A 13,946-nucleotide genomic window follows, 5' to 3' on the forward strand; every position below is an offset into this window, starting at 1 on the left:
CAACATATTGAGAGGGGTTTTATATTTTTCTCTGCTGAATAAAAGCAGCTAATTATTCATTTAGCACACAGTATGTTTATTTAAATGTGTCGAGTTGGTTCGGTAATTTTAAAAGTTCTGAAACTACATAATTTGTTAATTTCCTAGGAAAAATGATTCCCAGGAAGCTTTAATGCACAAAATGTAAACTGTCATAGAGGCACAGACAGTGATAGGACGCCCTCTATTGCCTGAGGTTTTTGCGTCACAAAAAATTATTTTAAATTAAAATAATAATTATTATCACAAAAAAAAATTACATTAAAATAATAATAATTTCATTATTTATTTTAATGAAGGTTTGTGTCACACACACAAAAAAAATCAAGGTTTCTTTTTTCTTTTTTTTTTTTATTAAAATAATTATTTTATTACTAATTTTACAGGGCCAACTTTGTATCCTGTAATCAATAATCCAATATTAGTTTTCTTTTTATTATTGATTCATTTTTGTTTTTAATAGACACCACAACTCTAAAATCCAACATTACTTTAAGTTAATACAGGAAACTATGTGTTTTTGGTTCTCATTTAATGAAATATCCAACTGATATTTAAACATGGTCTAAAAGTATTCTTATATTTGAACAATACATAAAGGAAATGAAGTTTTGCATAGAAGAACAGAAGACAGAGAAACAGAGGTACAGAGAGTCAGAGACTTGCATACTAAGTGTGAGTTATGGACAGGTGGGCAGCCGGTTCACACTGAAGGTCACACTCCTCTGCATGTTTCTTCTGAGAGTCACAGCACATCTGTCTTCTCGGTCTTATATGGAAATCATCTATTATGTCATACTTTGACTGGTCCCTGAGCACAAACCGGCCCCAGGTGCATTATAGGAAACTCTATAGGTCACATCGTCCCATCACCAACGGTTATCTCTCTATCTATCTATCTATCTATCTATCTATCTATCTATCTATCTATCTATCTATCTATCTATCTAACTCGAGAGAAAACGAATTGTATACAATAATTTAACAATATAATCTTTACAAAGAAAACTGAAATAAATATATACAACAATAATAAAAATAACAAATACTTAATTTTCAAGGAGAATCTTAAGGGAAAAAGTCCATTAATGTGTCTTAAAAATATAAAAACATTCAAATAATTGCACAAATCTGAATTTCTGTCTGTAATACATTGCTAATATATAAGAGTCCTTAAATAAAGGTGCATTTTAAAGAATAGAAAAAATTAAAGAACAAATATAAGCTACTGGGATCATGAAAATAAACCTAATTCAAAGGAAAAGCAAGTTTTATTATTCATTAAAGGCTATATTTCTTGCAAAAAAAACCTTCATATTTTCCAGTACAAATATCATTTTGCATCGTTTTTTGCAGTGTAAATACGGACTCATTTCACTGACAGAAAACTGCAGAATATACAGTTCTTCTCATGGAAATCTAGTTTACTTGCTACTAACCAGCTCAAACAAAACTCAGTGTATCATTTGAAGATCTGAACTTTGGTAAACCTATTGACTAGTTCAATCTCAAATCTTTAGACATGACTTTGTTTCCAGGCAGACTAAAATAAATCGGTGCACTCTAACTCCTTAGAGCCAGGTTTGTGTGTGATATGCATCAGATAATAGCGCCGTGGGCGTCTGTGGGTGTGCCGTCTGGGACGTGTGAGTGGGTTGTGTGTGTACCTCCTGTTGTTGGAAAATATAGATGTATTTCTCTAGACCCAGCTGTGCCAGTAACTCAATAAGATCATCTGCGTGGGAGAGACTGGGAGACCTGCCAATCAAATGTCTGGATGCCCCGCCCTCAGAGTCGGTCAGGTATCCTTCTGCTGCAGGTCAAGGGTCAGAAATGAGAAGCTCGTAATATTTTAATTTCCAGTAGGCCCTGAATCTCGACAAGTTTCAGTGAAGTGATTGTTCACCTTGAAATAAAGCTGCTGGGAGAATTAAGCTGTGTAATGAGCAGCTCGACTAATTTAATCGTTACTGCTAATTAAACAAGATATGTCACACCCTCTGCAATTAAACAGCAGAGCGTTGAGTTTAGCAGCACACTTGCATGTTTGGGATGCTGACAGACTGTCAGGAGGGAACGAGGATGAGGAGGATGATGATGGAGGTGGTGATGAAGACACAGATCCACGTCTTTCTCTCCAGTTTTTATTCATGACAAAACACATTTATAATGTAACAAAAGATTTCTGTTTTAAATAAATGCTGCATCAAAGAATCCTGAAAAGTATCAGTTTTTTCAAAGATATGAAGCAGCAAATTGTTTTCGACATTGATAATTATAAGAAATGTTTCTTGAGCAGCATATCAGTATATCAAAATGATTTCTGAAGGATCATGGGACACTGAAGACTGGAGTAATGATGCTGAAAATTCAGCTTTGATAACAGCAATAAATGACATTTTACAATAAATTCACATAGAAAATAATTATTTTGCAATATTACTTATTTCGTCTTTGATGAAACTACACTTTATGAACAGAAAAAGCACAACAGAAATAAAGAAACAAAAACAGATTTCAATAACTTTTCAGTTTGAATCCTTAGCAGTAACAATCAAAAACAGATTCAATCAGTGCTGCAGTGTGGCATTAAACGCTTTCATTGAGATATATATATATATAACTGAGAGAGTCTCATTATCCCAGCCGAGAGGAAATGAGGGTGGAAGTGAAGGGAACGGGGATGTGCTGCTCACTGTGTGCTCATACACATCTGTGATTGGAGTTTAGAAACTTTTCTGCATTAATACACTGCATTGTGTGTGTGTGATTGTGTATACAGACTCACTGTATTCAACTGATCAGAAATATATCTTTTCATAAACCCCTCACCCACTAGTTTCCTCACACAGGTGGGTAATTGTGCAGACTGTCATTCAGCGCACACACTCAGGAAATGTGCAGTTGCTCATGTAACTAAACTCTGATGAACTTCATTCCATTATTTCAAAAGTTTGTGATCGGTGAGATTTTTTAATGTTTTTCAAAGAAGTCTGAAACTTTTGACATCATTTACTTATGTTATTACAAACATGTATGACTTTCTATCTGATGTGGGACACAAAAGCAGATGGTTTGCTGCTCTTTTCCAAGGGAAAGCAGATCAAGAGATGTCAAAAATTCAGCATTTATTTGAGCAAAAAAAAAAAAAAAAAACAGTAATGTTGTGAAATATTACAATTTAAAATAATTATTTTCTATGTGAATATACTATAAAATGTAATTTTTTCCTGTGATCAAAGCTGAATTTTCAGCATCATTTCTTCAATCTTCAGTGTCACATGATCTTCAGAAATTATTCTAATATGATGATTTGCTGCTCAAGAAACATTTCTGGTTATTATCAATGTTGAAGTGCTGCATATATTTTCATGAAACCCATAAATATTTTCTTTTTAGGATACTTTGATGAATAGAATTCTTTTTTTTCTACATATAATGAAGAAAATGTGATTGGTGTTTGCTTGTGCAAAACTGCTACTGTTGTGCTACTGTGTTGACGGAAACATGCTGAACTCTGACACTAAGTGTTAGATTTTTGAAAAGCCAAATTTGCCTCCCAAATGTATCCCTCCCACCAGCTACAGTCACAACACCTTGTTATTCTTTCATAACGTGGTCAAAAAGTGCCTTTCCAGAACCTTCACCCTCCCTGATCCTTTCTGGTGGACTGTGCTGAATACTGCTGGTTCTTTGAAGAATTGTCAATGCTCCTCTACTGTAAGTCATTTTTTGGTAAAAGTGGCTGCTAAATGCACAAATGTAACCGTAGATATGTGTACCAGCTGGTTGTGGTAGGGTCTGTAGCAGCTGAGGCTCACGGCTCTCAGCTCTTTTATAGCATCTGTGGGCATCGATTTTGAGAAGCCCAAGCCACTCCACGTGTCTGTAGGGGTTTGAACCTCAGTTATTACGGGGCTCTGCTGCATGGCTATAACACACACATTTTCACAGATTAAATCCCAGGCATTATGAAACACACACACACACACAAAGCTGTGCATGCCTGGAAACATTATACGCTCAGAACTGCATCCAGATTTACACTGGCATACCACAGCAGCTCTAATTAAAGTGTGTGTGTGTGTGTGTGTGTGTGTGTGTGTGTGTGTGTGTGTGTGTGTGTGTGTGTGTGGATCCCCTTGCATTATTAAACACCTGCCACCTAATTTATCAACTGATTAAATAAAAAGCAGTCACGCAGAAGAATGTGCTGCTACCTTTCTCTCTCTCTCTCTGTGTGTGTGTGTAAATGAAGTGGTTTAAGAGTTTAAAACACACTGTATCAGTTTCTGGAGTGTGTAACAGGGTATTCATTAACTAAAACCAAGAATTTTTTTTCTTTATAAAATAACATTAAAAATAAATTTTTACTGACATAAATGAAAATATTAAATGTAACTTATTTTATGTCAATTATTTGAATTATTTATTCATTTAAATTATTTCTCATTTTCTTTTAGTTTATCTTGAAGTACGAAAATAACTAAAAACAAAAAATGAAAGAAAACACAACAAAGTTACTAAAAATCTTAACCAAAATTAAAATCTAAATACAAATAATAAAATCAAAAGCACCTTGATATTAGTAGGACAATCTTATTTTGATATTTTCTGTGGAAATTCCTGAAGCAAGCATGAAATGTTATAATTTAAGAGTTTACTAACTGCACATTTATGTAAATTCTGTTTCTCAGATAATATATTTTATTTATTTATTAAGATTGAATATATTTTTTATTTTTTTGATGATGTATAAATACTTTACAAATAGAAATTAAAAAGAGGTGCAGAACAGATGTACGCAGAGGAACATGTCACACGTCTGGTGTCATCTAGTCAGAATGATTTGATGTCAGGTTCCTCGTGTGTTTTGTGTGTGTGACTGTTCATCTGTCTGCATATTCAGTGGCTGCACTCCATTATAAATCTGCCAGCGTGTTACTCTGAAATGGGTCCCTCTATCACCTTCCTTGGCACTGCGTAAAGCTTAAATAGCTCCCCTATATCACCTCTCTGGCACACTCAAGCTCTTTAATCCATTTTGAGCTTTATACAGCATGATGAATGCCAAAGAGATTGGAGCCTGCGGCAGCATGAGTCCATCCAGCCACTTAAATCACTCATCTTTAGGGCTTTTCATCGTCACATCTGATCATAGAAAGATTATGCTTTGATGTGAGACACTGAAAATGATGCAGAAAATCAGTCTGTAATATGTCAAGCTGATCTTGATCTTTAAAACTCTGGAGTAAATATGAGGGTGAATTCAAAATCCATATTACTGCTGGCATGATAATATCTAAATTAGACATGTCTCATTGTCATTTGTGTCATGTACATCAGCATCACCAGTTTTAATTTAACTTAATGAATGGCACTAAATGAATATTAGATTTTTTATATAATATTAATAATGAAAACAAACAAGAGCAATAATTACTATTAGTAGTAATAACATAATATATGTGTTAGGGTATTCAGGGACAGGAGACTGGAATAACAGAAGAACACGGTTTATTATGGCACAAGCAGAGGAGCAGGTAGTGAACAGTGAGGATATGGGGTTGGCGGTAGTGGAGATGAATGGATGATGAACACAAGACGCTGGAGGTAGAGGACACACACACACACGATGGAGACTGGGAGACACTGGAGATCGCTGGAGAGAGGTAAGCAGAGAGATAGGTTAGTCCTTTGAGTAAGCAGGCAGGTACAGACCTTGTGGCAAACGAGACCGGACGGTGACTGGGTGCATGTGTGTGGTTTTTATGGGAGAGGATGATTGCCGGTGTATGAGGAGCAGGTGGGAGTGATTAGTATTCAGGTGAGGGAGTGCGCTGTGATTGGTTGGTGTTGGAGCCTGGCGTGTCTGTTACAATATGTTGCCAGCTAATTTTTTACTAACATAACAAATGCACCCATGATGTAGAAATACTTCACAAATTTTAACAATATTTTTTACATATTTTTATATATTAATATTATTACTTTTTTCATAACAGTATGTTATATAATACAATATTTGTTCAGTTTTATATACTTTTATATTTATATTACAAAACATGTTTTAAGTTATAATATAATTTAATATAATAAAAAAGTTGTCAATTGTCTTTTCGCACTACAATAAAGTCCTAAATAAGTCCTACAATAAAAAACTTAAAAAAAACTTGAGTTGCCAGAAGCTTCTGTCTTTCCGATTCACGATCCTATTAAAATTAACAGCAAACAAAAAAGGTCTTAAAAAATATATACAGGTCCTTCTCAAAAAATTTGCATATTGTGATAAAGTTCATTATTTTCCATAATGTAATGATAAAAATTAAACTTTCATATATATTAGATTCATTTCACACCAACTGAAAAATTCAGGTCTTTTATTGTTTTAATACTGATAATTTTGGCATACAGCTCATGAAAACCCCAAAAAATTAGCATATCATGAAAAGGTTCTCTAAACGAGCTATTAACCTAATCATCTGAATCAACTAATTAACTCTAAACACCTGCAAAAGATTCCTGAGGCTTTTAAAAACTCCCAGCCTGGTTCATTACTCAAAACCGCAATCATGGGTAAGACTGCCGACCTGACTGCTGTCCAGAAGGCCATCATTGACCCCCTCAAGCGAGAGGGTAAGACACAGAAAGAAATTTCTGAACGAATAGGCTGTTCCCAGAGTGCTGTATCAAGGCACCTCAGTGGGAAGTCTGTGGGAAGGAAAAAGTGTGGCAAAAAATGCTGCACAATGAGAAGAGGTGACCGGACCCTGAGGAAGATTGTGGAGAAGGGCCGATTCCAGACCTTGGGGGACCTGCGGAAGCAGTGGACTGAGTCTGGAGTAGAATCATCAAGAGCCACCGTGCACAGGCGTGTGCAGGAAATGGGCTACATGCCGCATTCCCCAGGTCAAGCCACTTTGGGCTACAGAGAAGCAGCACTGGACTGTTGCTCAGTGGTCCAAAGTACTTTTTTCAGATGAAAGCAAATTTTGCATGTCATTCGGAAATCAAGGTGCCAGAGTCTGGAGGAAGACTGGGGAGAAGGAAATGCCAAAATGCCTGAAGTCCAGTGTCAAGTACCCACAGTCAGTGATGGTCTGGGGTGCCATGTCAGCTGCTGGTGTTGGTCCACTGTGTTTTATCAAGGGCAGGGTCAATGCAGCTAGTTATCAGGAGATTTTGGAGCACTTCATGCTTCCATCTGCTGAAAAGCTTTATGGAGATAAAGATTTCGTTTTTCAGCACGACCTGGCACCTGCTCACAGTGCCAAAACCACTGGTAAATGGTTAACTGAACATGGTATTACTGTGCTCAATTGGCCTGCCAACTCTCCTGACCTGAACCCCATAGAGAATCTGTGGTATATTGTGAAGAGAAAGTTGAGAGACGCAAGACCCAACACTCTGGATGAGCTTAAGGCCGCTATCGAAGCATCCTGGGCCTCCATAACACCTCAGCAGTGCCACAGGCTGATTGCCTCCATGCCACGCCGCATTGAAGCAGTCATTTCTGCAAAAGGATTCCCGACCAAGTATTGAGTGCATAACTGAACATAATTATTTGAAGGTTGACTTTCTTTGTATTAAAAACACTTTTCTTTTATTGGTCGCATGAAATATGCTAATTTTTTGATTTTCATGAGCTGTATGCCAAAATCATCAGTATTAAAACAATAAAAGACCTGAAATATTTCAGTTGGTGTGCAATGAATCTAAAATATATGAAAGTTTAATTTTTATCATTACATTATAGAAAATAATGAACTTTATCACAATATGCTAATTTTTTGAGAAGGACCTGTATATGTTAATACAAATGATTTTGTGAACTTTAACTGAGAGCTAAATCTGTCTTTCTGACTTACTATTCATACAGAAGATGTGATACATTTACAACAAGCAACTGTTTTCATTTTAAAAATGTGAAAGTGCTGTACCCCATTATTAGCGTCCACAGATGGGAAAATTCTCAGACTACAGCGTCTGTCTCTGTTCAGATAAACACCATTCACCTTCACTCATTGATTTAGAAACACACACACACACACACACACACAGAGAGAGAGAGAGGTGCATTCAGTGCTGTACATCATATTCTAGAGTGGAATCAAGAGCATCGTCTGACTGTCTGTCCAAACACACATCCCTGTTTAGGATGGAGGCTTTTACCTCTCAGGTGTGACTGGTGGGTTCGGCTCGCTCGAGGTTTCTGATTGGCTGCTTCTCATCGATGAAACAGATGGCTTGACTACAACCTCTGTGACCTCTGCATGTGATGTGACGAAGGACTCCATCTCTGCTCTGCAGCTGATCTTCAGTCTCTGGAATCTGACACAATTAAATTATCAAATTTTGGGTTTTGTTTACTCAAAAATTTGTACGGTCAATAAATGTAATTTACTTTTTTTAAATTGAAGATATATTAAGTAGCATTATTGAATCAGCCAATCAATTAGTATGATCTTATAAATTTCTATTCAGCTAGAGCACACTGTTTGAGATATATCTGTCTCCCATGATACAATGCATACTTTATTATTATTCCTTACATTTATATAGCACTTTTCTAGGCACTCAAAGCACTTTACATAGTCAGGGGGTATCTCCTAATCCACCACCATTCACCTAATCCTTTCCATTTCCAAAGTGTCAAAGGAACTGGAAATGACATCAACCATGATTTATATCAACTCATTTAACTCATTATATGGACTGCCAAAAGCTGAGACATTTTTACACAAAAAAACTGCTTTGAAAATTTCAGAATAACCCTATATAAGACAACTATTTTTAGGACTATTTCTTTTATATATTGTGAAATTATTTGTACCATAATTATTTCAGTTTTAAAGAATTTTGTTTGTAATTCCCATTATTTGTAATTCTCATTACATATGAACAATACATATGAATAATAATATTTATATTTAATAATAATTTTTAAGTATTATTTAAATCAGAATTCAATTAAAAGCACCAAATATTAAATGTCATATAATTTTACTGTTATAATTAATTTAGATAAAGAAAACATTATTCTTATTATATATTTATTTAATTGTTATTTATCTATTTTTATCATGGGGTCAAATACGAGCAGCACATGTTCTAGACACATGTGAGATGCATACAGTACACAAGTATGTCCATCATAAACATGATGGTCATCCAAACCTTCCCCAGTTTGGACTCCACCCCTTTGATTCCTGTCCTTCCATCTTCTGAGGAAACAGCCAATCTGGGAGGAGGCGCGGGGTGGGCTACCCAGAGAGAGAGCCAATCACGGCATCAGGAGAGGACACAGCACCTGAAGATTTATTTATTTACAAGCAAACATGAATGAAATTAAAGAGGATGAAGCGTGCACACACACACACACACACACATGTCTCAGTTAGGTGCAGCTGCTACATTAGTACGTTGATCCAGAAGCCTGTGATTCCATTATTGGCCATCAGAGGGTCCACAAGGGTCTTTGTCGTCATTGAGACCTCAAACACATTCTTAGTTGTCATTTAAACCTCAGTGGAGTCCAGGCCCAGCAGCAGACGTCTGGCCTTGTACAGGCTGCCGATGATCCTCTCTAAACCTTTGAACATTTAACACTTTATATGCCAAAAAAAACAGTATTATAAATAAAATTATATATGATGAGCAAAAATAAAACCAAGCAAAATATGGTTGAAAAAAGGACAGTTGATGTTTCAACACTTAAAAAAAAAAAAAAAAAAAAAAAAATTGTAATGCTAAATGTTGTAAGAAGCTTAATAAAATACAGTACAAAATAAATCAGCATTACAATTTAAACAAAATCTTTAAAAAAATTATGACAATAATAATAATAATAATAATAATAATAATAATAAGTCAAACCATTCTGCAGGAAATTCAACATTGATCCATGATATTCTTTCACTTGTGAATACTTGGTGAAATGTCAGCTGGGGAATAATTATCTTTAACAGCTCACCATACCATCCATTCTACGAATATTCTACACACCCCATGAAGCAGAACAACTCAAAAAGTAAAATCATATATATTTTAATACATTAACATTATGTTTTATTATGTTTAATATTAATTAAAACAATGTATTATAAAATTTGTTTAATTTATTTAATTATAATTAAGTATAGAGTTTTGTTGTGTAATTTCCATTGATTAGATTAGATTTTCATCACTGTAGCATGTTTTCAGCATAAAAATTACAAGTTGTATAACAAATACAGTCATGATGTATAAATACTATATTTAGAAGTGTATGGGTTTGCAGTGTTTGGTGACAGGTGCATTGTGGGAGCTGTGCTGCAGTACCTTCGCTGTCTGCTTGACCTTGGGTTTGACGCTGATAAAAACTCCCAGGTTCGGCATCATCTGGGCGAGTTTCTGAGGGTCAGACTCTCCCTCATCCTTCAAATCAAACATCAGGCAGACAGTCCTGAATGAGAAACCACACACATCACACACCAGCAGGAGACCAACACATGTATCATCTCATCCAGATTCATTCATTTCAGAGTAAATGTACTTAATGACAATTGTTTATTATATTATGCATTCCACATACACTGCATCCTGTACAGTACACTGCTAAACCTGTTGTTTTTGTGCATCTGTTTTCACATTAAATGGCATTTGCTTTGATATTTCCTAATGCAATTATTTTCCGGCCTTTTTAACTAGGATGCACTTTACATGTTGTCTGGGGCCACAGCATATAACGACTGAATGACAAATTTCTTCACACACCATTAGATGCACATAGACGGTCATGTGGTGATATAGTCAATTTGTTTGGTGTACTATTGCTCGAAATGCAATTACATTGAAAACAATAGAATCTATGAATGTGAAAGAAGCACTTCGGGAGAAATTACCTTAATTATAATGAGTTCAGATTGTCCCACTCTTATTTAGGTTTAATTAACACATTATTATATAGTATTTATTCATAATTTAAATGTAGTTTAAGTTTTAGTAATTTTGTTTCTCTCTCTCTCTAATTTATTTTATTTTTGTGAATTTTTATTTCAGTTTAAGTCGTTTTAGCACTTAAACTAAACAAAAATTAACTTAAAATAAGTAAGTTTATGTATTCCTCTTTTTTTTGCTGTTATATAATTATATATATATAATTAATGGCTCATCGTCATCGGGTGTGTGTGTGTTTATATATATATATATATATAAATTATTATTTTTTTTTAGTTTGTAATATATTTGTTTTTTATACTTTATTTTATTTCATGTCAAGCTATTTTTAATTTACATATTTGTTACATTCTATTTTAATCTATTTATAATATATTAGTCTTCGTAACACTGGATCAAACCAAAACATTTTTGCATTTCTTATGAAATTTGCAAGTTCATTGAGAAGTCTTTTTATTTATTATTACCATTTTTTTAAATTAATCAAAACTATACATACATGTTTAAAAAATCATAGAAAATTACAAAACACGACAACATTCCTTTGAAAAATAAAAATATATACAATGCAAAAAAATAAATAAACGCTATTACAGCATTTTAACACTAAAATAACACTATCTCTCACTTCTTGCGACCATCTCCACAAACTGTGCTCAAAACACAAGACAGATCTGTACCATCAGCTGCTGGCGAGCGACACACACTCCGTGGGCCGTGCCCTGGGTCAGCAGTGAGGGTGTGTGTTGAAGAGTACTGAGGACAGGCAGGATGAACTGCGTGTGCATCTGATGCATGACAGTCAGGAAATTGGCTCCGTTCTGACCCAACTGAAACAGGTGCTGCTGTGAGGTCACGTCCAGCTGTGTGCTCACCATCATCCCTGTTACCCCAGGAGCACCTCTAGCTTTGTCCATTTTTCCTGTATTTTACCCAAGTGTTCAAGTGAGTATGAAGACTAAAAGTGTGTGTCAAACTTTTCATTACCTTATGGGACACACTTATAGTATTGTAAAAATGCAAGTGTTTATATAGCTTCATTTTAATTTTAGGGGTGGTGCTAGCGCAGTGGATAAGACGCATGTGTTTGGTGTGAGAGACCCGGGTTCGAATCAACTGTGAGACACCAATGTGTCCCTGAGCAAGACACTTAACCCCTAGTTGCTCCAGAGGTGTGCGACCTCTGACATATGTGGCTATTGTAAGTCACTTTGGATAAAAGTGTCAGCTAAGTGAATAAATGTAAATACTTTTTATTTTAAAATCAACTTCTAAATGTCTGTTCAGTAGTTTTATTTGTGGAGCCTCTAATTAAGTGATAAAAAGCAGTTCCAAATGTTGTACAAAATAAATATACTAATCTATACAGCAATAAAATGTGTAGCACTTTGTTTTACTACTAAATTACATGTAATATCTAAATATTATTAATACTTAACTTACATTGGAAAGGTTGCCAAGACCTTTCGCGAACTTGGCAGAAAGTCTTGTGATTTATTTAACATGTTGCAGGATGGGATACACTAAGTCTTGAATACCGCTCTTATTCGAGATTTAGTGTGTATTAAGAGCACTGAACTTTGGCATTTTTAAGATCTGGACAGTCGTGCGCATGCACTCTCAAGTGGCCAAGACTGCAAGTGTGGGTATTTGGACAAGGCATCTGTCCCCAGCAGCAGCTCAGTGTGCATCACCTTGACGGAAGCAGCATTTCCCTGCATTCCTATCACGCTGCAGGTGCTGCAGTAGAGTTTGAGCAGCGTCCTGAATATACAGGTGCTTCTCAATAAATTAGAATGTGGAGGAAAATTTCAGTTTCAGTTTGTGGCACTGCTGAGGTGGTATGGAAGCCCAGGTTTCTTTGACAGTAGCTTTCAGCTCTTCTGCTTTTTTGGTCTCTGGTCTTTTTTCTCATTTTTTTCTTGACAATAGCCCATAGATTCTCTCTGGGGTTCAGGTCTGGTGAGTTTGCTGGCCATTCAAGCACTCCAACACCATGGTCATTTAACCAACCTTTGGTGCTTTTGGCATTGTGGGTAGCTGCCAAATCCTGTTGGAAAATGAAATCGGCATCTTCAAAAACCTGGTCAGCAGAAGGAAGCATGAAGTGCTCCAAAATTTCTTCAAACGGGTGCAGTGACTTTGGTTTTCATAAAACACAATGGACCAACACCAGCAGATGACATTGCACCCCAAATCATCACAGACTGTGGAAACTTAACTCTGGACTTCAAGCAACTTGGACTATGAGCTTCTCCACCCTTCTTCCAGACTCTGGGACCTTGGTTTCCAAATGAAATCCAAAACTTGCTCTCATCTGAAAAGAGGACTTTGGACCACTGGGCATCAGTCCAGTTGTTCTTCTCCTTAGCCCAGGTAAGACGCCTTAGGAGTGGCTTAACAAGAGGAATACAACAACTGTAGCCAAATTCCAAATTATTGGCAATTAATTTTTACGACTTACACTCCTTGTGAAGGGTGTCAATGATTGTCAGAGACCATTTTGAAGGCTCAGGAAACCTTAGCAGGTGTTTGAGTTGATTAGCTGTTTGGCATGTCATCATATTCTAATTTGTTGAGATTGTGAATTGGTGGGTTTTTGTTAAATGTGAGCCAAAATCATTACAATTAAAAGACCAAAGACTACTTCAGTCTGTGTGCACTGAATTTATTTAATACACAAGTTTTACAAATTGAGTTGAATTACTGAAATGAACTGTTCCTCGACATTCTAATTTATTGAGAAGCACCTGTAATATAATGACTATTTATTAGAGTGACAGACACATTTTATTATGGTGATTCTCATTAGATTTTCATTTCTATAGTATGTTGTAAATAAGCATAAAAAGGTGCATGACAAATATTACCATAATGTATTAAACTTTACAAATGTTATATATATATATATGAAAATTATATAAAAAAATGTAATTATATATATATATATATATATATATATATATATA

The 13,946-nt window shown here is 35.4% G+C and overlaps 1 pseudogene; it reads right to left on the reverse strand.

Moving 5' to 3' along the window:
- Positions 1–6,176: 6,176 nt before the first annotated feature.
- On the reverse strand, positions 6,177–11,894 carry LOC132114161 (protein bicaudal C homolog 1-A-like; annotated as a pseudogene).
- Between the last annotated feature and the right edge of the window lie 2,052 nt (positions 11,895–13,946).

The sequence above is a fragment of the Carassius carassius genome, chromosome 33, assembly GCF_963082965.1.
Source record: "Carassius carassius chromosome 33, fCarCar2.1, whole genome shotgun sequence".
Classification (NCBI taxonomy): domain Eukaryota; kingdom Metazoa; phylum Chordata; class Actinopteri; order Cypriniformes; family Cyprinidae; genus Carassius; species Carassius carassius.